This window comes from Meriones unguiculatus, chromosome 5 (assembly GCF_030254825.1).
Source record: "Meriones unguiculatus strain TT.TT164.6M chromosome 5, Bangor_MerUng_6.1, whole genome shotgun sequence".
In the NCBI taxonomy this organism is placed as follows: domain Eukaryota; kingdom Metazoa; phylum Chordata; class Mammalia; order Rodentia; family Muridae; genus Meriones; species Meriones unguiculatus.
In genome coordinates, this window is record NC_083353.1 from 110,029,145 (window position 1) to 110,052,121 (window position 22,977).

The 22,977-nt window shown below is 45.2% G+C and overlaps 1 long non-coding RNA gene across 3 annotated transcripts; it reads left to right on the top strand.

Moving 5' to 3' along the window:
• The first annotated feature begins 65 nt into the window (after window positions 1-65).
• LOC132654269 (uncharacterized) lies at window positions 66-21,026 on the top strand. Of its 3 annotated transcripts, XR_009591930.1 has the most exons (4): window positions 66-321; window positions 6,305-6,345; window positions 16,596-16,786; window positions 20,270-21,026. It is a non-coding gene; the product is annotated as an uncharacterized LOC132654269 (long non-coding RNA). The 3 variants fall into 3 exon arrangements; XR_009591928.1 differs by lacking the exon at window positions 6,305-6,345; XR_009591929.1 differs by lacking the exons at window positions 66-321; window positions 6,305-6,345 and adding an exon at window positions 15,951-16,090.
• Window positions 21,027-22,977: the final 1,951 nt, after the last annotated feature.

Below are 22,977 nucleotides of genomic sequence, written 5' to 3' on the forward strand. Positions count from 1 at the left end.
CTAAACCGGAAGTCTCTCCTTCGGTGGCTCTAGAGCCACGGTGCATCTTGGGAGCTGTAGTTCGACCGGGGACACAATGTAAACAGTGCGGGCAGAATGCCTTAGCCGCGCTCACCCTGCTTCCTCGACGTTTCGCGAAGAGATCAGAGGTGGAGTGGGCCACCGCGGCCCGGGATACTTCCCTCGATGCCCTCGGGTGCAAGCCACAGTTTAAAGATTTGGGCTGGAGCTTGTGTCTGTGTCAGCAGCCAAAATAATGCTAGGCGTCGTCTTGTGAAGGTTTCGGGATTCCGAAAGCGTTAGTCACCTCTTCCTCAAACAGTAGGGCTTATTTTTATTACTCTATTAACTTATGATGATTTATGCCCTACTACTTCTACAAGATATGTACGAACCCTTAATATGTATAATTCAATTTTTTTTTCAATGTTCTTAACGTAGTGGTCGATTACAAACGACTTAAGCTTTGGGTCTGTTGACTCAGAAGGAGTGATTTGCGACAAGTGAGCTTTCCTATTGAAATCTCCCTTAACAGAAGCCAGAACAAGGGACTATAGAAACTGATTTGCAGAGAAAAATGGTTTCTTCGTGTTCAGTTGTAAGAGGAATTTATCTTTCACACTCTTTAGGTCAAAATACCCATTAAAGTAAACTCAGAAGCTTTAGTTTAGATTTTAGAGGAAGCCTGTGACCGCGGCTTATTGTCCTTGCCATTGGAACACAATAGGTCTTATATCTGAGAAGCTGAAGTCTGATGTTGGCGGGGAGTGAGCGGGGACCGGGGATACATGGACATGGAAAACTCTTCAACCAGAGAAAACACTAGAAAACACTGCAGAGGTTGAAGCAGGAGGATCTTGCATGTTCCACGTCAGCCTGATCTACATAGCAAGTTCCAGGCCAGACTTGGCTATACAGAGTAAGACTGTGTCTCTTAAAAAAAAAAAAAAAAAAAAAGAAGATACGAAAGACTATTATACCTTTCCACAAATGTAGGCATTTGGGAATTACAAATTTGGCCCATAGCTGGAGATACAGATAAATGTTAGTGTGCTTGGGAAGCACTCTTGAAGGCCTCAGTTCTGTCACCGACTTAGGAAGGATAAAAAGGTCCGTAATATCAGCTTAAAAAGGGCAAAAATGAGATTTTTCAGGCTTAATATAAGAAGTGTCCCCCACCCCCTGCCCCAAGGAACGCAAGCTTAGAATAGACCAACCAAAAACAGTAGTCAAAGATCTCACATCTTGCAAGGTTATGGCAGCTCACACCTTAGTTCCCAGCACTTGGGTAGCTGGTATAGAAGGACTGCAGTGAGTTCATGGCCAACTTGGGTCCCAGATCAGCCAGGACTAGAATGAGACCCTGCTTCCACGAAAGAAAACAAAACTCCCTGTCAAATCTCTCCTGCATCGATTTCTTTTAAAGAGCTAACCCAACGAAGAACTCTACCCTGGGAAACAATCCATCTTGTGCCGAAACAGGTTTTTAAGAGAACACCGTCCTTTCCCCTCCCACCTCTCACCTTGTCTCTGTTGAAGTGATCTCATTGTCAATCACTGCATGCAATTTCTGATGCTTCTATAATGATGAAACAAACCACCTTATTTCCTCAAAATGCTCACACCTTCTCAGCTAATAAGGATCTTTGCTACTCTCCCTACCCACAGGGGACATTCCTGAGTCCCACTGCCACCCTGGCTTCACCCTTATCCTTACCTAATTGACACCACCAGATGTTTCAAAGCAGATTTTTTTTTTCAGATCTCTTTCCCTGACCACAACCTAATCTATTGATTATGGGTTGTCTCCTGATTAGCTCTTCACGCATCACAGAGAATTCAGCAATATTCAGTATCTCCCAGTATCAGCTGTGGATCTTCAGAATCAGAATCTTCCTGTGCCTGTTTGTTGGCTTTGTTTGTTTGTTTTTGCAGCACTAGAAACTGATCTTTGGGCCCTGTGGATGCTTAGGCAAGCCTCTTACTGCTTTGCTTCATCCCCGGCCCTTCTCTCAGCTCTTTCTTTTTGTTTTTTAATGGGATTTGGACGCCGTAATAGAGGACAACTTCGTGGAATCTGTTCTCTTTCCATCATGTGGGTCTGGGAGTTGAATTCAGATCATCAGGCTTGGTGGCAAGTCCCTTTACACCCTAAATCAGCTCACATGCCCAGTCTCTCCATTGTTAAGGTGTTATCTTTTCCCCAGGGAGTAAGTCCTGCATCTCCTACAGCAACAAAAGACGTTTCCTTCTTCCCTACCCATATCAGTAATCATGACCCAGCCAAGCCCTCTGGTAAAGCCAGTTTGATAGAGTCACCTATAATTTGTTAACAAGGAAGACAAAACACTGGTTGAGTAATATTCATAATCCAGCTGTGGCTTCAATGACATGTTGACATGTTATTGGCATAATGACAATGAACTTGCTTCTAGGATGAACTTAGCCGCCATTGTGAGAGTCAAGTCAATAGCCAATGAAAATGGAAGATGCATCTAAAATTCTAAAGCCATAAGCAAATGGTAGGGCGACTCCTAATTCAAAATAAAATAAAAATTCTTAATACCATTGTGAATTTAAAACCACTTTGAAATTGGCTTCTCCTTTGAAGTAAAGTTATTTTCTGCTCAAAACAGTTGCTTTCTTTCAAATTTTTCAAGATTGATTTTTATTTTCTGTGCGTAGGTATTGTGTCTGCATGTGTGTCTGTGTAGCACATGTATACAGTCCTCAGAGAGGACTGGATTCCTCATGCAGGTGCTGAGACTCGAGCCCAGGTCCTCTTGACCACTGAGCCATCTCTCCAGCCCCACAGTTGCTATAATTAACTGGAAAAAAATTATTCTGTCATTGGAAACCAAAATTATTATATAGTCTTGAAAAACTTGTAAAAAAATCTGTGATTTAAAATTATAAGCAGGCCATGGAAGTCCATACCTGTAATTCCAGGACTGGGAGGCTAAGGCCAGCCTGAGCTATATTGGGAGAGCATGCCTCAAAACAAACAAATAAATAAATAAATAAATGTAATATCATGAGTGTGCTATGTCAGAAACATACAATTTATGTCTTCCCACGTGTCAGAATTTATTAGCAATAATTTCACAAGGTATGGAGATTTCAGTGGCATCAGTTTGCCCAGTGTTCCTACTTTCCGTGATAATCATGATTAAAGCTGTAAGGGGTTAAGAGGTCACAGCAGAGTTCAAAAGGTATAAGAAGTCCTGAGAAGCAGGGAAGCTAAGAAAGGTGCAGGGAAAAAAGAAAGAGAGAGAGAGAAATGTAGACAATACAAAAGGTGAGCCAAAATAAATAAATAAATAAATAAAGCTAGCAACAGCTGAAACAAAAACAAAAATAAAGCAAAAAAAAAAAATACTAGGGACCACAAGATGGTTCCCAAGGAAGGGTCCACTGGGCCTAATGACCCAGGTTCAATCCTTGAACCCACATGGTGGAAGGAAAGTACTGACTTCCAAAGGTTGTCCTCCAATGTCCACATAAGCACTGTGGCCAACAGAGGTGCACAGAATAATAAATACATATATAAATAATGTTAAGGGGCAAGAAATAGCACATCAGTCGCTGTGACTATCTCATCCATAGATAAAATTGTTCCAGGTAACTAGGATACCATGGTGTTAACTGATTTGAAGATGTCTGGTATAGAGTCTGTATTCTAGATGAGTTGTATTGTCTTGGCACTGTGGAGATGGTTCAGTCACTAAATGCTTGGTGGGCAAGTTCAGGGAGAGCCTCAAAAATAAGAAAGTTGTTGAAGAAGACACTCAGTGTTGGCCTCTGGGCTACACATACCAGACGCTACCCCGCACATAAACGTATACATACAAGTTCGTACACACACTGACCACACACAAGAACTGTATTCTGTGATACTTGTATTTACACTGCCGTCAGTCAAGTATCTATACTGTTTAAAAGCACATTGATCTTGGATTTGAACGTTTACAAGCAGTGCATTTCCAAACACTTGCAGAAATGTCATAACATACTAAATTCCCATTTGTGCCAAGTTGCCCCAGCGTTGAAAACCGAGAATTAAGATCAGCATAAACACTCTCATAATTATATAAATAGCATTAGCAGCTCCTCAAACACAGGTAGTTAGTGTAGCCCTGGGGAAGGCTCGTAAGACAGAACATTATTGCCGGCAATGCCGCTGACTGACTCATTGCTTACGCGCAACCTGTGCAGCCGCCTCAAACAGCAAATGTGTCTATGGGTGCACGTAGCTTTTGTTGTTGTTCTTGGTCAACCAGGGCCTCTTGTATGTTGGGTAAGAGCCCTACCCACTGAGCTTCATGCTTAACCCAAATACGTGTCCTGAGTAGAGAAAAAGGGACACAGACAACTAGATGAATACACTTGGCAGTGGGAAGGGGTGGAAAATAGGTCTGAGAACTAAAGAGAGGTAAACATTTATCTGTAATTGATGGTTTTTCCCTATGAAAGAGACCAGGTGAGTATGTTTAACATTTAGTAATGCTTGATGGATCTGTACTAGAAGCGTTGCTAACGTTTTGCAGTTTATAAAGTCAACTTTTTTTTTTTTTTTTGCGATAGTGACTCTCCTTGGCTGCCCTGGAATTCACAGAGATCCACTTGTCTCTGCCTCCCAGAGCACCCGCACACCCAGCTTAAATCAGCTTTTGAACATCTATGATTCTAGTTCATTAGCCCACTCCCACCCTTTGAAGTACCTTTTGAACACTTTTCCTAATAAACCACCTCTATTTCTGTCACTAAAAAGAAAACAAAAGCTTTATTCATCAGACACATCTGTAATCTCAGAGTGAGAGGGTGTAGGTAGGAATTGCAGAATTTAAAGCCAGCCTGGTCTACATAATGAGTTTAATGTTTACCTGGGATACACACTGAGACCTGTCTGAAAAGTCTCAAAAATGGCCAGACATGATGGTGAATGCTTCTAATCCCAGCACTCAAGAAGCAGTCAGGCAGAGCTCTGTGAGTTCAAGGCCAGCCTGGTCTAAAAGTGAATTCCAGAACAGTCAAGGTTACTGTCTTTATAAAAAGAGAAACACTGTCTTTATAAAAAGAAAGAAAAAAAAAGAAAGAAATCACCAAAATGGAACTGGATGGGCTAATGGGTAAAGGCATTTGCCACTTGGCCTGACAACCTGAATCCAGTCCCCAGGATCCATGGGATGGGAAGTAAGGAAAAAGCAGACTGACACATTGGCCTCTGAGCTCCACAGTGTACACCCACACACATATACAAAGACACACAAAAATAAGTAAGTGTAGCTTTTAAAAAAATCTTTAAAACAAAATGAAACAAAACATTCACACAAAATGCATTGAGGTTTGCCTTGCGTACAATAAAATGCACTCCTCTGTAGTCAGTGAAGTCTTTCCCAATGTCTGGCTTCAGGCAGACATTGAAATGTTTTGGTTACCATCCCTGTACTTGGGAGACTGGGACAGTAGGAGTACCATGAGTTCCAGGTTAGCCTGGGCTACAGAGTAGGACCCTTTTTAAAGAAGGCTATCAGAGTTATTATTATTGTTGTTGTCGTTTAAGGAAAGAGTCAAGATGTGTGTTCCACTATTGCTTAATCTCACCCACAAAAAATACTGGGGGGGGGGGGAAGCAACACTGTGTTTGCTGTGCTGAATTCTCTATGTTGCCCTTGAACTCAACTCTGTAGTGCAGGCTTGCCCTGAACTGCCCTTGCCCCCACCACTAGGGTACTGGTGTTGCCGGCAATGGCCACTGTGCCTACTGCTATTGCTGGGTTGAAAGTAAAATCCATAATATCAAGAGGGTTCTTCACCTGGAGGTAGCTTGAAGGTAATGTTCAGCTAAACCAAAACTTGGAGCAGACTCAGTTTTGGTTTTGGGGGATTACTTGTTTATTTGGGGTTTTGGATGTGGATTTTGTTTGTTTGTACACTGGGTCAGAGGTCAGGATCTTGCTGTGTAGTCTAGACTGGCCTCAACCTCATAAATCCTGCTTCAGCTTCCCAAGTGCTGGAAAACAGGCATGAACCTCCCAGCTGGGTTAAAACCCAGGTTTGTAGGATTATTTGATGAGAATTCTATCATCAAATTACCCAGTTTTTGTTCCTGCACCTGTGTAATCTGGTAAAGGTTCGATTTATCGGAGTAGAAACCAAGAACTGGCAGGCATTTGCTGAGAGAAAACAGAACTGATCTGGAACTGATTTCAGAAGACTAAACGATCTCCTTGTGCAGGGCTGTGGGGCCAAGGCAGTCCTCTGAGCTGGTTCTCTGATTGCTTTTGCTTTTCTCTTGGCTTAGATAAGAAGCAAAAGCAAGAAGACATAATTCCTACAGAAAGAGTAAGACGATCTTCTTTTTTTTATTCTTTATTAATGACACTTTATTCACTTTGTATCCCTAAAACCATCTTCTTGAACTCTGTTTAATAAGGTCATATGTCGGGCCAGCGGCAGTGGCTTAGTGAGAAAGCTTGCCCAAGGCCACAGGTTTCAACACCAGCACGGCAAAATAGGAACTCACACAGCTGTTTGTGTTACTAGCCAGGTGTGGCTGTGCCAACCTACCACAGACGGACCCTGAACAAACGGAGAACAGAAAGCAGAAGGGAGGGGGGGAAACACAGAGTGAAAGAACAGAAAAAAGGCTCAGCATGTCTCCTGCTGTCTTCTAGTCTAGCCTTCTTGGTGTTGCTTTCGCAGGCACTTGCAAACCTGTCCCAGGACCTGGTTCTTTTTCAAGCCAGTCTCTGTAATGGCTTAAACGTTTTGACTTCAGGGAACCTGGTCTCAAGAATTTTGATTTGAGGCAGGCCTGGTGGCACACATCCTTATTCCCCAAGCTTGGGAGGCAGAGACAGGCGAATCTCTGTCAGTTCCAGGCCAGCCTGGCCTGCAAAGCAAGTCCAGGACAGCCAGGGCTTCACACATATAGAAACCCTGTCTTGAGGAAAAACAGAAAAAAATAAAATAAAATAAAATAAAATAAAAATTTTGATTTGGAGCTGGGGATGGAACACTAGGCTAGAGCACTTGCCTAGATGCATATGGCCCTGGATTCAAGCCCCAAATTACACACACACATTTTGGTTTAATACATCTTTTTTTTTTTTTTTTTTTTTTTTTACAATCGCACAAACTCAGTCCTGTCAGAGACACACGTTCCTGCAGAAACAAATGGCAAGCCCACAGAGACCCCACCCTTCCCCGATAGACACACAGTGACACCAGGGCCTCTCATGAGTCAGAGCTTTCCCCAGCTGGCTGGCACGGTGCCCATAACCTCTGCCTTCACGGGGTTGCCACACTTCCTTCAACCCTCCCTCCTGCTCCCCACAGCCCTTCCTGTCTGCACACTTGCCTGCCGCCCGACTGAGCCACCCTGGATCACAGAGAGTGATCTCAAGTGTCCGGCATCGCTCTTATTAGGATGATAACTGCCTTGTCATTTTGGGATTTTTGTGTGTGTGTTTTGTTTTGTTTTTTGTTTTGTTTTGTTTGTTTTGTTTTGGCTGGCTCCTGCAGGCTGCCATACACAGTGGGTAGAGGACTGGCATTACCCTTACCTCTACCTGCCCCAAGAGGTAGATAACTGATTATTGTTGTTTTCATTGTTTTCTGTTTTGTTTGAGACAGCATCCTTTTATGTTGTCTTGACTGGGATAGTACTCACATTGGAGCCCAGGCTCACTTCAAACTCATAATATTCTACCTCAAGTGTTAGGATTACAGATGTATGCCACTGTGCCTCTTAAATAACACTAGTATAATATAATATAATCCCAGCTCAAGTTTGACAAACTATGATCTTGATCAAATCCATGGATTATCCTGGGAGTCTGACAATGGCCACTAGACTAGAGAAAAAACAGAGGCTTCTCTATTATTGGAATATGTACTTGGAATATGTCTGTGCAAGAAGTTTTTAACCCTTTACAAAAAAATTGGTCCAGTACAGTAAGAAAAGAAAAGGGCTACAGTGCTACAGCTCATGTCATTGGCAGTCAAGTCAAAGACTTCTCGAGATCTGTTTTATTTCAGGGACAGTGTATACTCCAGCACTGGTGCCCATGGAAGCCAGAGGCATCAGATCCCCCTGGAGCTGGAGTTACAGGTGATTATGAACTGCCCAACCTGTGGATGCAGGAAACTGAACTCAGGTCCTCCGGAAGAGTAGTATATATGCTCTTACCCAGTGAGCCATCTCTCCATCCCTGAGGTGTTTTTCCTTCTTTTTTTCTTCCCATGCAAGTGAAGAAAATAGGAGGCTTGGATTGTTTGTTTGTTTGTTTGTTTGTTTGTTTTTGAGATAGGATTTTCCTCTGTAACCCTGGCTGGCCTGGAATTCACTATGTAGGTTAGGTGGCCTCAAGTTTATAATGCTCCCTGCCCTTCTGGCTCCTGAGTCCTGGGATTACAGGCATACACCACCACAACCAGCCCAGGTTCTCAGGCATTTGTGTACAAAATCAACATCTGGAGAGCTTATTAAGAATGTTAATTCCACGACTATCGTAGCTGCCGTCTGAGAGGCTCCACCCAGCAAAGGATCAAAACATATCTGGGAAGAGAAACAGTAGCTACCGAGGGTGAACTGGGGGTGGGTAAGGATGAAAACAAGAGGGAGCAGGTGGGGGGATGGAGGGAGAGAGACCTGGAAGAGACGACTGGAATTAGGAGGCATTTCAGAGGTGAACTAGCAACCTAGTGCAGTGGAAACTCCCAGGATTCTACAAGGGTGGCCCTAGCAAAGACTCCTGGTGAGGGGGGATACAGAGCATGAACCAGACATCTTCTGTGACTAAGCAAGGCTTCCAATAGAGGGATTGGGACACCAACCCAGCCACAAAACCTTCGGCCTACAATTAGTCCTGCTTGCAAGATGTGCTGGGGCAAAGGTGGTGCAGAACTTGTGGGAGTGGCCAACCAATGGCTGGTAGAACTTGAGACCAATGCCACAAGGTGGGGATTCCACCCCTGACACTGCCTAAAGGGCCAGGAGCCAGGGTCTGAACAGCCCAGAGACCTAGGATAGAATCAAATAAGACTGTTAAGAAAGAAAAGTCAATGAGATTATTTCTAATGATATTCTGCCATACTCACAGACTGGAACCTAGCATGATCATCACCAGAGAGGCTTCAGCCAGCAACTGACAGGAGCAGATGCAGAGATCCACAGCCAAGCATTAGGCAGAGCTTAGAGAACTCTGAAGAAGAGGGGGAGGAAAGATTATAGGAGCCAGAGGGGTCAAGGACACCACAAGAAAACTCACAGAATCAACTAGCCAGGGCTCACAGGGGCTCACAGAGACAGAAGAACCAGGAAGCCTGTGTGGTTCTGACCTAAATTCTCTACATATATGTTATGGTTGTGTAGCTTGGTGTCCTTGTGGAACTCACAAGTGGGAGCAGAGACTGTCTCTCACTCTTTTGCCTACTTTTGGGGACCTTTTCCAGCCTTGATGTGAAGCGATGTGGCTGGTCTTATTGTAACTCGACATGCCATGTTTAGTTGATATCCCTGAGAGGCTTGCCCTTTTCTGAAGGGAAACAGAGAAGAAATGGACCTGGGAAAGAGGGGAGATTCGGAAGAGGGACTGGGAAGAGAGGAGGGAGGAGCAGCTGTGGTTGGGGTATAATATATGAGAGAAGAATAAAGAAAAAAGAAAAAATGTTAATTCCCACCAGGTAGTTTGGCTTATGCCTTTAATCCCAGCACTTCAGAGGGAGAGGCAGGCAAATCTCAGAGCAAGAGGCCAACCTGGTCTGCAGAGCAAGTTCCAGGGCAGACAGGACTACACAGAGAAACCTTGTCTTGAAAAACCAAAACAAAAAAGAAAGGGAGAGAGAGAATGTAGATTCCCTCTTACTATGAAAATGGTTCACTGCTCTCTCAGAAAACCCTATGAAGTCAGGTAAACCAAGAGGTTGAATATTTGAACCCCTTAAGAATATCAGTGAAGCTGGTACACATTATCTGAAAAGCCAAGTATCTGAAAGATATCCCTGAGAAGAAGCAGTATGTAATATTCCGGAAGGACAATGATGGAGTTGGGAGCCACACGATGAAACTTGGCAGGAGATCGGTGGCCCAAAAAGAGTGCTGAATTTTTACAGTACATGCTTCAGAATGCAGAGAATAGTGCTAAGCTTGAGGGCTTAGACAACAGATTGTCCAGTCATCAAATATACCCATGGGAGCAAAGCCCACAAGATGCATAACCACACTTAGAGCGCTCATGTTCAGGTCAACCCCGGATTCCCTACCACACTGAGATGACCCTCACTAAGAACGAGAGACTATTCCTAAGCCAGAAAAGGAGGCTGCACAGAAGAAAAAGACACCCCCGAAGAAACTGAAGAAACAAAAAGAGCACAAGGATGAAGTCAGTATAAAACAAATGCAAATAAAAGATTTTGTAAGTATTGGTTTAAGAAGCAGACACAGCAATGCACTGAGAGGCAGAGGCAGGCAGATCTCTGAGAACTGGAGGCTGTTTTAGTCTACACAGCAAATTCTGGGCCAGTCCAGGGCTACATAGTGACCTCCTGTTTCAAAAATAAAGTTGTTTCCACTGGGCTGGTTAGGCGAGGTGACTCGGGAGGCAGGGCAGAAGGACTGTAGACTGTATTATTGAACTGTAGAATTAGACTGTGTTCTAGCTTCTTTCTGTTGTGTGATAAAACACTTGACCAAAAGCAGCTCAGGGGAGGAAGGGGTTTATTTGGCTCACACTTCAGGAAATTCAGGGGAGAAACTCTAGCAAGAACTTGAAGCAAAACTGTGGAAGAATGCTGCTTTCTGGCCGCCACACAGACCCGTGCTCAGGCAACCTTCCGTTGTTTTCTTTTTTGTTTATGAAGCAGGGTCTGGCTATGTAGTCCTGGCTGTCCTGGAACTCACTCTGTAAACTAGACTGGCCTCTAACTCAGAGATCCACCTGCCTCTGCCTCCCAAATACTGCGATTAAAGGCGCTCACCACTCACCCAGTTTAAGCAGCTTTGTTTTACAGCCCAGGACCATCTGTACAGACATGCCCCTAGGCCAATAGGATGTAGGCAATTCAACTGAGTGTGTCCTCTCAGAAGACTCTGTACTGAGTCAACTTAACAAGCAATCCGTGGAAGTAGAACAGACCTTGTCTTGTGGGTTCTGGGTTGTCAGGGAGGTCCCTGAGGCCTTCTAAAACTGCCACAGCTATTGTCCGCCCACCAGGGCTAAATGAAAAAGCTCTGTTGTTGAAAGTAACACATGCCTTGTCCCAACAGATAAATCAGGCTTGAGCTAGTCTAGTATTTCCTTCCCTGTGGGCTATGCGCATATTCCTGGAAGGGGCTATGCTGGGAGGAAATTGTCAGTAGCAGTCTTACTCAGCTATTGGTCCTGAGTACTACAGTATCAACTGGCCAGGCAGAATAAGGCCCTACTGCAATAGTGGCAAGTCTGTCACGAGAGTAACCAACCACTGATTATCCAACCCAAGGCCTTGTGCATAGGAGGCAAGCACTCTACCAACTGAGCTCTGTTCCCAGCCCCAGGATTGGGAATTTGAGGCCAAGCTGAGCTATTCTGTCTCAAGTAAAATAAAATTCAACCAAATAAAATAAAATGTCTCTCAGATTATCTTAGTGTTTGGTAATAAATGAAGAAAAAAAAAACTTTTAAAGAATTCAGTCAAGGGGCTGGAGAGATGGCTCAGCAGTTAAGAGCACTGTCTGTTCTTCCAAAGATCATGAGTTCAATTCCTGGCAACCACATGGTGGCTCACAACCATCTATAGTGGTATAGTGTGAACTTATTCCCCCTTCTGGCAGGTGTAAATGCAGATAGAACACTCATATACATAAAATAAATAAATTTAAAAAAAAAAAAAGAATTCAGTCAAAGCCAAGCATGGTGGCACAGGCTTGTAATCCCAGCACTCAGGGAGGCAGAGGCAGGTGGATCTCTGTGAGTCTGAGGCCATCCTCCTCTACAAGGTGAGTCCAGGACAGGCAAGACTACACAGAGAAACCGGTTGCAAAAAAACAAAAAACAAAAGAATTCAATCAAAAAGTTTCAAAAATTGAACCAATTCAAAAATTGAGGCCAGCCGGGTCTACAGAGGAGTTCAAGGACAGCTAGGGCTACACAGAGAAACCGTGTCTGAAAAACCAAAAAAAAAATTAAAAAAAAAAAAAAAGGAAGTTGCCTAGTACGTGTAGGGCCCTGAGTTTAATCCCCACCACAAAACCAAACAAACAAGAAAACAAAAGAAATGAAGCCACAACTTGAAAAAGGAGGCCACCACACAGACAACCTATGAAAACAACCATAGGCCGTATAGAACAATGTGAAAACCATGCAGCCCAGACCATGAGGGTTGCCATACCAACATATAACCAAACAAACACGTTGTCCTATTAAGACACTTCCAGGGTCTAAAGAGTAGGCTCAGCGGGTAAGAACAGAGGACCAGAATTTAGTTCCAAGAACCCAAATCAGTCAGCCCATAGCCACCTGGAACTCCAACACCGGGCATTCCAGTACCTTCTGCCTTTGCAGGCGCTTCTTTCACTGGCACAAACTCACGCACAGACACACAGTTAAAAATAATAAAATCGTTCTCCTTAAAACGAGAAAGTAACTAAGATTAAAGGTCCAAAGCAATAGTTTTTGAAGATCCTGCTCACAGTAGAAGCAAAAAGAAAAACATTGCATTTACCTTTGCTGGTTTTGGAACTTATATACCCTCTTAGAGTTAGTGATCTGCTTTGCACTGATTTCCCTAGTTTTTATTAAGAGTTTTAGATTAAAAAAAAAAAAAAAACAGTTTTAGATGTGCATGCACGCGTGCGTGCGTGATGGCAGTGTGGGGTGTATACACATGAGTTCAGGTGCTTTCCTATATATATGGGATTTGGCTTACGAGATACTGTTCGAGTCATCCAGCAATGGCCGTCTCACACTAAAGAGGACAAGAACGCAGTAGTTGTTCCATCTGTGACGCGCGCGGGATGTCTCAGTGGTCCCAATCTGGTGCTGGAGGCCTGGAAGATTCCTGGAGAGCTGTGCTCTCCAGTCTGTGTTGGAATCCCAAATAAATAGGCTCTAACGTCAGCAAAGGAGTGCAGGAACAATAGGACAGATGGACCTGCCAGTGAGAGAGAGGGCAGCAGGCAAAAAGCAAGGTCCCCTTCCACGTCACCCTATCTGGGCTGCCACCAGGAGGTCCCACCCGGATTTAGAGTTTGTGTTCCTGCTTCAAATAATGTGATGGAGAAAAATCGCTCACAGGAATGCCCAGCAGCTTGGGTTTTAGTCGATCCCAGATGCGGTCGAGTTGACCACCAAGATTAGCCATCACATGTAGGTTAATTATCAGCAGGCACTTCATAAGTAGCATGTGACTCCGGCAGGGGCACCATCGCATCTCCAGGCATCTGTGGTGCTGCGCCACTGGGAAACAGCTCCACTCCGGAGAGCGGGTCAGACATCTGTCTGCGCACCGTCTCTCAGCCCCAGTTTTCGTCTGTGATTACACTTTGGGTGTTTCAACAGCCCTGAGACTATCACTCCTTAGCACTGTTACATGTTTCCAGATGACAGCGTGTAAGTTCCTGGTAGGCCTTTCTGTCATCCGTGTCTCCACCCTTCCAATGCACGACTGTCGATACTAACTTTTAGTTATTTACCTACTTACTTTGTGTGCGTGAATATTTTGTTTACATCATGTATATGCACTGTGTGTGCCTGTTGGATCCTTTGCAACTGGGGTTACAGATGGTTGTAAGCAATTATGTGGGTGCTGGAAATGGCATATTAGAGACAGATTGTGTTCGGCTTAAGGGAATTTGGAATTTTGAGAGCTTCTGAATAGTTTTTGAACTTAACACAGCTTAAAAGTTAGCATGGGGTGGGGGGGGGCATTGGAGGGATGGCTCAGAGGTTAAGAGCACTGGCTGTTCTTCCTAAAGTCCTGTGTTCAATTCCCAGCAACCACACGGTGGCTCACAACCATCTGTAGTGAGATCTGGTGCCCTCTTCTGGCATACAGGCATACATGCAAGCAGAACACTGTATACATAACAAATAAATAAATCTTAAAAAAAAAAAGTTAGTGGGGCTGGAGAGAGATGGCTCAGTGGTTAAAGCACTTGCTGCTCTTGCAAAGGCCCTGTCCCTGATAGGCAGTTCCAAAAATTTACTTCGATTACCCCATGTACCAAGTGTTATCTTCCAGCCAAACTGACCATTTACCACTTGTGACAGAGGGGAAACTGGAGCACTTTGCACCCTGTTCTGTGAGAGCACATGCATGCTTCATTTTGAAGGAAGGATTGTGAATGTACACATGGGTAGTGACCCAACATACGTCCTCTGCTAATGGTGTGTTTCCTCTGGGTTAACCTTCAAACTAGAGGGCATCCAAAGGGAAGCTCAGGAGGAGTGCAAAACTGGGTCGCCTTAGTGTACGTTAGCCTTCTGCAGCCAAACAGATCATTAGGAAAGAAGAGTGGAATCTCAGAGAAGAGGCCAACTGCCTAGCCAGACGGACCAGGCTAAACTGATTTATTGCCCTTGTTCTGATTCCCTGTAACCTATGCTAACGGGAGATGATTTAGGGAAGGCAGATTTTTCCTCCCAGGTTGCCAGCTCTCTGAATAAAGTAGAGCTTTAAAGATTCAATCCCTGGTTTTTATTTATTGTCAACAGGCAACACAAACGGAATTCTGATTTAATTTCCAGGATGCGCCATTCATTTACTCCTTGTTCATTCTCTATTATTCATTCCTCGGAAATGAATAGTCCACACTCATAATTTCAGAACTCTGAAGACTGAGGCAGGAGGGTCACTGGGAGTCTGAGGCCAACCTAGGCTTCATTATGAGGTCCAGGCTAGCCTACCCAGAGTCGAAGGGAGAGGGGGATGGGGGAGAGAGGAAAATGACGTACGGATTGGGGCAGATTGATCAAAAAAGTCAGCTATATGGCTCCTGATATTAACTCTTAATGTTTGGCCATAGCTTCGGCTTGTTCTCAACTAGCTCTTACCTTAAAATGCCCCCTTTATATTAATCCACTTTCTACCTCACGGTTCATCAGCCCCGCACCCTGTTTCTTCCTCCATGTCAGACTGGCGATTCCTTTTCACACCTGAGTCACACCCGAATTCCTATCTCTTCCCAGAAGTCCTGCCTCTCTTTCCTGCCTTTGCTATTGACCATTCAGCCCTTTATTAAACCAATCAGAAGGTGAGGTAAGGGTATGTTTATAAAACATGATGCAGCCAAAGGATAACAATATAAAGTCTGGCCTGTACTCAGCTCTCTGCAATAATATACAAAGACAATCTTTCCACAATGAAAAAAAAAAAAAAATACTCCAACAGGGCAGTAAAGATTTGGGCTGAGAACACCACTTAGCAGGTAGGAACACTTGCTATACAAGCACAAGGACCTGAGTTCAAATCCCCAGCACCCACGAAAAAAACTTGCATGGTTTCCTGCACACCTGTAACACCAATGCTGGAGGGAGTCCCAGGAGGATGGGCGAGGCTTGCTGGCCTTCGGTGTAGCTCCAGGTCAGTAAGAGCCCTTCTCAAGGAATTAAGGTGGGAAGTGTACATCCTCTGGCCTCCACACAGGCACAGTCAGGCACCCCTGCGCATGCGCACACACCATAATGCCTACATCTAAAGAATTAAAAAATTTAGAAATTCCTATCACCTGTGATTGCATAACTGGGCAAACTGACTCTGAAACGCCTATGAAAAGGGATAGGGACAAGCCAAAACAATCTTGAGAAAGTGGGACAGTCAGAGGGCTCACATTTCCCAATGCTAAAGCTGCAAAGAAACCTGATCCCCAGTGCCACACAAACAGCACGGTGGCAGCACAGCTGCCAGCCCAGCACCCAGAGGTCAGAGAGAGGAGGATCCAAAGTTCAAAGTCACCTTTGGCTGTGTAGAGAGTTTGAGAGGAGTCTGGGCTACATGAGACCCTGCCTCAGAAAGCAAGAAATGTTAATCCCAGCATTCTGGAGGTGGAAACGGGAGAACCTCTGTGATCTCTCCAGCCTAGCCTTGCCTACATATCAAGTTCCAGGTTAGCCAAACCATCCCGCCCCCTCCCCACCAAAAAAAGAGAAAAGGAAGGAAGGAAGGAAGGAAGGAAAGAGCAGACTGAGGGGGACTGAAGAGGAGGCTCACAGCACCGACATGTGCATGGTACACACACATACATGCAGGCAAAACACTCATATGCATAAAATAGAAATAATCCTCTAAAAAAAAACTGAAAGAGGAGATTTATTCAATGCGGCCACACTGGGGAAAGGAATAAGTGAAGGGGTCCAGTGGACAGCCCATCAAGCCCACCTCTAGGCACTGACCCGAGCCTTAGGTGTGAAGAAAGCTCATGCAGAGGATGGGAGTTACGAAGAACCAAGCAGTCCTTGTTTAGGTGTGGGCTCCTCCACCCTTATATCCGCTCTGGTTTTCCAGGATGGCCCAAAGATGATAACCACTTGTTTGTATCCAGTTGAATTTTTAAATTTCATGTCCTCTTTTGAGACAGGATCTCACTATCTGGTCCTTTTTTTTTTTTTTAGACTAGGCTGTGTCGCCACCATGAGCTGAACAAGATGACCACTTCTGGAGCAGATAACTGTGGATAGTGGCCCTCTGTCCTCTGAGAGTCATCAGTGACTGGAATCCATGGAGTTACTTATCTCTGCCTTCACCCTTGAAAAGATTGGATAGACAGATAACCCTTGAGTGATTGACATGCCTAAATACAGAGGTAAGCAGTTGATCCAAAAAACACAGATGTAAAAATGAAGGCAGAGAGGCTGGAGAGACGGCTCAGAGGTTAGAGCACTGGCTGTTCTTCCAAAGGTCCTGAGTTCATTTCCCAGCCACCACATAGCGGCTCACAACTATCTATAGTGAAATCTGGTGTCTTCTTCTGGCATGCAGGCATACATGCAGGCAGAGTGCTGTATAAATAATAAATCAAGAGAGAGAGAAAGAGAGAAAGAGAGAAAGAGAAAGAAAGAAAGAAAGAAAGGAAGGAAGGAAGGAAGGAAGGAAGGAAGGAAGGAAGGAAGGATGACAAAGGAGTCTGGTGTTTCCCTCTGTTTAGTTATAGCTGCCTTTGGGTCAGAAATAAGCAGTGTTGCTCTTCTCTTGCTCTCCTCTTTATCTTTCTTCATTTCTCCTCCTCTTTCTCTCTCTCTGTCTCTGTTTGTCTGTCTGTCTCTCTTCCTCTCCCTCTCTCTCTGTATCTTTGCATGCCTCTCTCTCTCTCTCTCTCTCTCTCTGTCTTTGCATATCTTTCTTTCCCTCTCTCTCTCTCTGCTCCTCTCCCTGCATGGCAGCCAAGAACTGGTCTGAATAAACCTGCATTTATATACTTGAAAGAAACAAAGAAAGAGGCTGGACGTGGTGGCATGCGCCTTTAATCCCAACACTCAGAGAGGCAGAAGTATTGCTGTGAGTTCAAGGACAGCCTAAACTACAAAGCAAGCCCAGGACAGCCAAGGATATACAGAGAAACTCTGTCTCGAAAACAAAACAACAACAACAACAACAAAAAAGAATGAAGAAGGAACTAGGGAGTAAAGCATAGTGTTTATAATTCCCACTAGGGTAAGTGAGGGAGGAAGGAACAAAAGAAGGAAGGAAAGGAACAAATCCCATCCAAGCTAGCCTAAGCTATAGGACCCTGTCCTTAAGTTTTCTGAGTCATTAGCTAGGTAAACTACTCAAACTTGAAAAAGGAGAGGGAAGCGGGATACTGGGCATTGAAGTACATGCCTTTAATCTCAGTACTCAGGAGACAGAGAGAGGAAGTCCTCTGTGAGTTCAAGGCCAGCCTAGTGCATATAGCAAATTAGCCAGCCAAGGATATGAAGTGTCTTCGATAGATGGATGGAGAGAGAGAGAGAGAGAGAGAGAGAGAGAGAGAGAGAGAGAGAAAGAACCCAGTAAAAATGCTTCAAGAAATCAATGAGGAGAAAGGCTGGGGTTTTCTTTAGGTACACTCCCAGTTTCCTCCCATTAGGCCCTTCTCCTTAAGGTCCCAATATTCCCAATAGAGCCATTCTCTAGAGAGTAAGTCTTAACTAAACATGGGCCTTTGGGAGGACATTCAACACTCAGTATTCAACTGTGTACAATGAAAAAAAAGGGCCTGTTTCAATTAAGCCCGCTCAAGAGGAAGGGTTGGCATAGCTCTTCCATGGTAAATACTTCCCGCCCCAAAGTAAGGAGTCCAGGGACCCTGAAAAGCCCAAGTGCTACTCCCTGTGCCCCCGACCGCCACCACCACCCCACAACTTACTATGTAGCCTAACTTAGAGTCCTTGAGCTTCTACCTCCCAAGTGCTAGGATGTTGCATGTCACCATACCCTGTTGTTATGTGATAGTGGGTGCTGAACCCAAGGCTAGACAGACACACCACAAGAGGGCTGCATTCCCACCCCACCCTCCTTCCTCGGACCTGTAATCTTGACTACCTATAAAGTGTACACGCACACACACACACACACACACACATACATGCCTTTGTCCTAATCCCTACCACACTTCCAGGAAGGAAGAAGCCCAATGTCACTGCCGGGCTGAGTTTTGGTGACCAGGGAGAGCTTGTGATTCTCACCACAAGGAGCATGACCCAGGGAAGGTCTGTGGTTTGTGGAAGGCTGGACCTCAGGGACTGCTTGTGACACACAACCTGTTACAGTTTATCTGAGGGGTTACAAAAATAACATATACCAATACATGAAGGAGCCTAGTGCTAACCTTGACCCATTGTTACAGCAGCCTGCCTCTCCCTGCTCCTCTTTTCCAAATCAGACTTGCCAGTCAGGTGAGACACAGCTGAAGTAAAGGTGTCCTTAGACAAGAACCAGAAGAGGTTAGATTTTTTGCTTTTAAAGCTAGCCTTCTGTTTTATTTTGTTTTATTGATTCTATTTTATGTTCTATGAGCAGTTTGTCTCTACACTACGTGTGTGTGCAGTGCCTAAGACAGCCAGTAGAGGGCGTTAGATCCAAGTGGTTGTTGGCCACCACTTGGATGCTGGGAACCAAACCTGGGTCCTCTGGAGGAGCAGCCGGTGCTCTTAATTACTGAGCTGTCTCTGCACCCTTAGGTGACTAGTTTTTGAGACAAGGTATTACTTAAGTAGCCCTGGGTGGCCAGGAATTCACTTTGTAGAACAGAGTGGCCTTGACCTCCTAGAGATCCATGTACCTCCAGAGTGTTGGAATTACAAGCATGCAATACACAAGCAGCTAAACTAAGCTTCTTTCTTTCATTTTTTTTTTTTTCTTATCTTTCTTTTTTCAAGACAGAGCTTCTTTGTGTAGCCCTGGCTATCCTGGAATTCACTCTGTCCACTCACTCTGGCCTCAAACCCAGAGATCCACTTGCCTCTGCCTCTGAGATTAAAGGCATGTACCACCACTGCCTGGCATTTCTTTAATTTTCCAAACGTTTCCCTGCACTAGAACTTTAACCGAGAACCTCAAGCATGATCATCAGGCATACAATCCATGAACTATTACTTATCACTGGGGTGATAGGTCAGTGTTCCCCCTGGCCTGAGCCTCATAGGTGCTTCCAAGTCATTTACCCTTATTAGGGTCTGTGCTGGGTCCAGAGGTTTTTGGTGTCTGGAGCTTATTGGTAGAGACTGTAGAGTGACTTAACCACGAGACACATTGGCTCACAGCCTGACTGTTTCAAAGGGGAGACCAAGTTAAAAGAGCTGATTTGAGCTGGGGCCAATGGGGGACTGGGTCATGGCTCCAGGGAGTTACGAAACCTGTATTGGCTGGAGAAAGGCAAGAGCAATATCTCTCCTACATATCTGTGCAAGGTCCAAAGGCCAAGCCTTGCCTTGCCATCTAAGATCTCCAGACAGGCTCGGTTTCAAAAGGTCAGAATGTATCGAAACTCTAGCCTCCCACACTTTGACTCCGGGTGGGAAGATGTGGGTGAAGGTTTTTCATGTGATTTTTTTTTTTCAAGTATTTGGGTTTGGTTGGTTGGCTTGTTGGTTGGTTGGCTTGAGATGGGGTCTTGCTATGTAGCCCCTGCTGGCCTTGAAGTCTCTGCCCTCTTGTTTCAGCCTCCAGAAAATTAGGTTTGCAGTCACCCACCGTACCTGGCCTCGGCTGGTTTTTCCATCATTTGATTGAGTTCCTTTCTCCATCTTCCCCCCCCCCCCCCCGCCAGATATCAAGTTTAATTCTTGTTCCCTTATGGATCCTTTAGATTCTTTTAGATTGTTTGTTGGCACAGCTGTCAGCTTGACACAAACCTAGACAGAGGCAAGTGGGAACTCCATTGAGGAACTGCTTCCATCCGCCTGGGCATGACCATGGGGCGTTTTCGTAATTGCTGGATGATGTGGGTAAGCCAGGGCCACTGTGGGAGTCCCATCCCTGCACAAGCGCACCCCGGCCGTAGAAGAAAAGCAGCTGAGCAAGCCGGGAGCAGCATTCCTCCACCATCTCGGCTTCACTTCCTGCTCCTGGTTTCTACCTTGAGTTTCTGCATTGGCTCCTTCAGGGCAGGACTGTACTCTGCCAGCCAAATAAACCCCTCCCTCCCCGCACTGCCTTTGTGAGTGTTTAATCACGGCAGTGAAAAGCAGACGAGGACACCACCACCCAGTTCCGCCGTGAGGAATTTTTAGCGTATGTACTGCACCTGAGAGAAATATCTATAAGATAATTTTCTTTGTTTATTTGTTTTAAAACTCACTGATGTGAGGATGTGCATGTATAGTTGTGTTGACACACATGTGCCATGGGCACATTTGTGGAGGTCAAAGGACCACTTATTGAGACAGTATGTCTCTGTGTAGCCCTGGCTGTCCTGGGATTCCCTATGTACACCCACCTGCCTCTGCTGGGATTAAAGGCATGCACTCCCTCGCTCAGCTATAAGGCCATCCTTGAGAGTCAGTTTTCCCTTTGATATCAACGTCAAAAGTCTTGGCAGCAAGCACTTTTGCCCATGAACCATTTTCTCCAGCCCCTGGTTTATTTTTGTTGTTTGTTTGTTTGTTTGTTTGTTTGTTTTTGAGAGTCTTGCTAGTTAGTCCAGGCTAGCCTTGAACTTTCAGAAATTTTCCTCCTAAATGACAGAATTGAGGCATGAGGCCATACCTAACCTCTTAGAAAACTTTTCAACTTAGAAAACTCCCCGATGGAGCCAGGGTTCTCATGGTCACAGAAGGCAAACGGAGAAGATAACGGGCTTCAGAAGGCTGGGTTAGAATTGGAGGTACCACAGGTGTGAATCTTGGTCCGCTTCACTCCCTCCTTCCTTTCCCTCCCTAAATACAAAGTCCCTGGCTGTACAGGCTTACACCGTTGGCAGGTCAGAGCTGACTCCTTAAACAAGCGTGGGAGTGGTGCCGTAGCAAGCCTCCCTCTTGAAGGTCTGCCTGCAAGCTTAGTACTTGATGCTGACCCATGAGCATCCGGAGTTCAAGGCCTTCTGAGTACAGAGTACCAGGCCAGGTTTTCGGCCTACGCAGCGACACCCTCCTCAGAAGCAGCACTTGAGGAGCCCAGGGAGATAGGTGGCTTAGTCAGTGACATATCTGCTGAACTGTAAGCACAGGGGTAGGAACTCTGTCCCAGCACACCTGTGTAAAACCCGGTATGGCTGTGGATGCCTGTAAGCCCAGTACTGGGGAGACAGAGGCAGGAGGATCCCTGGCCTGCTGGTCTAGCTCACGAGAATTCTACACTCAATGAGAGACTCTGAAGAGAACAATTAAGGAAAATACCTGACGTCAAACTCTGTCCTCCACGTGCACACACATGCACGGATACCCACAAACACACATACATACATGTACAAACACACAATCAATACCAATCCAGTCATTATGGCCCAAACTGACCTTGAACTTAGAGCAATCTTCCTGCCTAGGCCTCCCAGGTGTGAGGATCAGCATGGTTTTGTTGTTCTATCAATCTACTGTGAAAAGAGGACATTAACACCATCCTGCCCAGATAATCATTGATTCTTGCAATTCAGTTTCGCCTGAGGCTCCTGACTCTGTACCCATTTTGATTTTTGTAATTTTTGTTTGTTTGTTTGTTTGTTTGTTTGTTTGTTATTCGAGACAGGATTTCTCTGGGTAGCCCTGGCTGTCCTGGAACTCACTCTGTAGACCAGGCTGGCCTCAAAGTCACAAAGATCTGCCTGCCTCTGCCTCCCAAGTGCTGGGATTAAGAGTGTGCCAGCACTGTGTTTCAGCTCCCCAAATGCTGGAGTTACAGCCACGTGTCACCACGCCAGGCTTCCTGTGCCATTTTCCCAGGCAAGGGACCAGGTGAGTGATATTCATGCTCCATAGGTGACTGCATCGGGAAAGGATCAGGTTCTCCTCACAAGGCCAGAGCTCCCCTTTTTGATACAGTTTCCTGCTCTCTCCATCACTCACAGGTGTGCTGAGTGCAGAACACAGAGGGGCCACCATTGCCCAGCAGACTGCACACCAGGCTTAAGGGGGGACTCCCATGTAGAAGAGTCTCAGAAGGAAAAGGACATGTTTGGCGTGGAAAAAAGTGACAGAAAATCATATCTTTCTGAATAAGTGCCAAGTGGAGTGTGTCACACAAGTCTGAAGGAGCCACAGGAGGAAAGGAACCTAACCACCCAGCCACCCGGCCACCCAGCCACCCAGCCACCCAGCCACAGAGCATGTGGTGGCACCACCCAGACTGGGAACCTTGAACTTATAAGGAGTGAATGTGCGTGTGTGTGTGTGTGTGAGTGTGGCAGAGACTGTCTCAGCCAACTGTGCGGTGGAGAGCAGCGGAGATGCCAAACTGAAGGATAGCCAAACGGAGTGCCTCAGTCAGGGTTTTCTTGCCGTGAAGCGACACCATGACCGAGGCAACTCTTCTTTTTTTTTTTTTAATTAATTTTATTTCATGTGCATTATTGTGAGGTGTCCT